Genomic DNA, 3,786 nt, shown 5'->3' with positions numbered 1-3,786 from the left:
AAAACATCGATTTCGCATGATTCACGAGGGTCGCATTTTTACGCCTGAAAATCCGGATTTCCGGATAAATCCGGAAGAATCACATCCCTGCAAGAGGGTTGTTCTCATGATTCTTAGTCATGGGTGTGTTTTGGCCGGAAAATTCTAGAAACCAATGAGAATGACATCCGTCATTCCTTTAACAGCAAGCAGCACCACTTCAAACAGCGCGTTGCTATCTTGCTAGTCAGCGGCAGATCTGCTCGCACTGGAGACCATATGGAGCAGGTGTTCCACTACACCGTGCTTTACCAAAACCTGTTTGTGACGAGCAGAGGAAAGCCTACATGCATCTGCTCTCACCTATTATTTGAACTCATATGCAAAGTGAAACTAAGTTCACTGTAGTCTTATAGGCAACGACAGAATTGAAAATGACCTTCCCTGAAAATTTCGTCGAAATCCATCCGGAACTTTTTGAGTTATCTTGTGAACAAACAAACAAACAAACAAACAAACAAACAAACAAACAGACAGACAGACAAACAAACCAACAAACCCTGATGAAAACATAACCTCCTTGGCGGAGGTAAAAAAGCAACCTTTACCCCAATATGACTGAACACAAGTCCTCCGGATATTTCTCCTGCTCACGTCGTCCCATCGTGGCTCTGCTGTGCGTAGTGTGCTGTTTGCTGGACCAGCTTTCTCTTAGTCAGTGGCACAGTGAGGGGGAGGGTGTAAGATAGTGACTGACTTGTCTGTGTGTGTGTGTGTGTGCGTGTGTGTGTGTGTGTGTGCATGCGTGCGTGTGTGTGTGTGTGTTAAATAAGCCTGGTTCTTGATTGACTGCTTTGGGAACCCTATAGAACAAGGACGTTAGAGCATCTCCTGTACACTGAAGTGGTTGGTTGTGATTGGTTGATTTCACTTGGTTCAGTAGCTACCATGGTCTTGCAAAGAGCAGGTTTTAAACCTCACACACAAACACACACACACACACTCTCTCTCTCTCTCTCTCTCTCTCTCTCTCTCTCTCTCTCTCTCTCTCTCTCTCTCTCTCTCTCTACACCAGCTATACCAGAGCACACACAAATAAACACACTGACACTGTACTCTCACACATAGCACTCTCTCACAAACACACACACATAGCACTCACTCACAAACACACACACATAGCAATCACTCACAAACACACAGACAGCACTCTCACACACACACACAGCAGTCTCTCACCAACACACACTCAGACACAGTCAAGAAGAACATCACGGAGCCAGCTTTCCATAGGAAAAACATTTTATTGAAAAACATTTTCAGTTTGTAACAGGGGGGTAGGGGGGTGGAATGTGTGGTTTTTTCACTTCTCTTTTAAGTCATCCATTCCTCAGTGAACTCCTCTCGGCTCTGACCTCTGAGCTTTGACCTTTGACCTTTAGACGGCCTGGCCTCCTCTACCTACAGGGCTGGGAGGGTTGCCACCTGGAAACCATAGCGACGGACTGGGAGTGGACCATGGGAAAATAAAGGACCAACTGAATCATTACAATACTGTGTGTGTGTGTGTGTGTGTGTGTGTGTGTGTACAACCTGCACACGAGTCAGACTGTCAACTAATCAGGAAAGCAACAGACAGGATTGAAAGGTTAAATAAATACCCACAGGTCAGTTATGGCACACAAACACAGCGGTCACTTGGCCACGCCCACTCCATCTCAACAAGCCAACCAGCCAACGGGGGGGAGGGGCTCCAAATCTCCATGGAAACAGTGCAAAAATAGGGAGGGGTGAGGAGTGGTGGGGGGGTTCCATTGAGCGCTAGCTAAAATACATAGCAAAAAATTCAAATTTTATACAAAACATCTCACTTTAAGAGTTCAATAATTAAAAAAAACAAAACAAAACAAAAAAAACATTTTTATTGGGTTTGACCTCAGTATTTACACAAGCTGTTCACCGTAAAAAGTAGCAACGCTTGTCTTGCCCACACGTATCGTAGTGTTTCTCTTTTTTTTTCTCTTTTTTCCGTTATTTCGTATAAAGGTGGATAAGGCTATTAGAAGGACCTGGGCTCCACAGACACCCCACACAAACGACCTATTTACACTCTCACTATGGAGCACACCTACGTTCCCCGCCTCCTACGTTCCTCGACACCTATGTTCCCCGGGTCCTACGTTCCTCGACACCTATGTTCCCGGGTCCTACGTTCGTCGGCGCCTATGTTCCCCAGCTCCTATGTTCGTTGGGTCCTATGTTCCCTACTTTGTATGGGACCGGGGAACATAAAACATAAAACCCTATTTTTTTCCCAAATACATATGTATGTATTGCGACCGGGGAACATAGGACCCTTTTGGGGGGAAAGTGGGGGAACATAGGACCCAGGGGAGCGCACGTAGGGTGCTGAAGACGAGTGCACACAGCAGTGCAGGGTGACGGCAAAGGCATTCTACAGTAGCCTGAAGCTGCTCTCCCGCACGCCACCATCGCACACACACACACACACACACAAGGTGACCAGACGTCCCAAACCCACACCGGGGACATGATCCCCAAAATGTGAAAAAGAAAAAAAAGGGACATTTTCAGTTTGGCTATCAATCTGATTGAAATACATACACATTGTATCTTTAAAATCGGGGACATAACATTGGGTAGTATTTCTGTATTTTTCCCGGGGACAGGCAACCAAAAACAGGGACTGTCTCCTGAAACTAGGGACGTCTGGTCACCCTACACACACCCCCCTCTGCTGCACAGCCACAGCGCTAAGGTTAGCTGCGCTACGCTGAGGCTAGCAGAGCTACATACAGCTAGCAGAGCTACAGCTAGCGGTTAGCAGCACTATACCAAACATTGTAGCACAGCGCTAAAATTAGCAATGCTACGCTAAGTGCAGTAGCATTGCTATGCTAAGGTTAGCTGTGCGTTGTGTAAACGTCTGGCGTGGGGTAAGCACTTCAGATTCAAAGAAACTAGTAAGATTGTCATAGTGCGTCCACCGTAGGACTACAGACTGAACAGTGTGAGTGTGTGTGTGTGTGTGTGTGTGTGTGTCTGTGTGTGAGCATGACAGTTTGGACTCAGAGCGAATGGACGCTTCCATGTTTTCGTTCACAAGCGTGTGACATATTGTTTATGTATCTGTCATTGTTTTCACAGTTTAACTAAGACTATAACACACAGGCTGGAAACACACTCTCATACAGAATAATAATCAGCAGTGTGTGTGTGTGTGTGTGTGTGTGTTCAGACCCAGTTCTGAGTTCTGCCTATGACCTGCTTTCATCTGCTGCCTGGGACTTTTTGTTGGGTCGTAGAGGTTGTTGGGTTGTCAAGTTGACCCAGTGTGTGTGTGTGTGTGACTTCTTGTTGGGCCATTGAGTTGGCCTGTGTGTGTGTGTGTGTGTGTGTGTGTGTTGTGTGCTGTGTGTTGTGCTGCATCTGTTGTTCCATGTTGCTGTTCTTGTAATATTTATTTATTTGTAAGTGTTGTGTTGTAGTTTGTTTGTTTTCCTCAGTGGCTAATAACAATTTCCATTAGTGTGTTTTCATTAGGTCTTTTATTTGTTTGTTTGTCATTATAAAAATAAATAAAAATTGCATATTTGTGGATTCCGTGGCCTCTAGCGAGACGGAACATTGAGCCACACGCAAGGGGCGTGGTCTTCAGTCTGATACGCCCATTTCCGCCAGTCAGCCAATGAGGATGATGGTCATGGGTGATGGATGGGTGATCATGGCGATGGACAGCCAATGCTGTCGTCTCCTTAAAGTTGTGAATTATAATCTGTGTGTGTG

At 45.7% G+C, this 3,786-nt stretch overlaps 1 protein-coding gene across 1 annotated transcript in view; it reads right to left on the bottom strand.

Moving 5' to 3' along the window:
* Positions 1-1,263: 1,263 nt before the first annotated feature.
* Positions 1,264-3,786, bottom strand: part of efnb2a (ephrin-B2a) — a gene marked incomplete in the record, with an annotated part of 22,379 nt that continues 19,856 nt past the window's right edge. Inside the window, 1 exon segment of the mRNA XM_062535401.1 lies at positions 1,264-3,786. This exon segment is cut by the window's right edge and continues 2,464 nt beyond it.

The sequence above is a fragment of the Sardina pilchardus genome, chromosome 4, assembly GCF_963854185.1.
Source record: "Sardina pilchardus chromosome 4, fSarPil1.1, whole genome shotgun sequence".
Lineage (NCBI taxonomy): Eukaryota > Metazoa > Chordata > Actinopteri > Clupeiformes > Clupeidae > Sardina > Sardina pilchardus.
The sequence above is the reverse complement of the archived record's forward strand: the minus strand, read 5'-3'. Positions and strand labels throughout refer to the sequence as shown.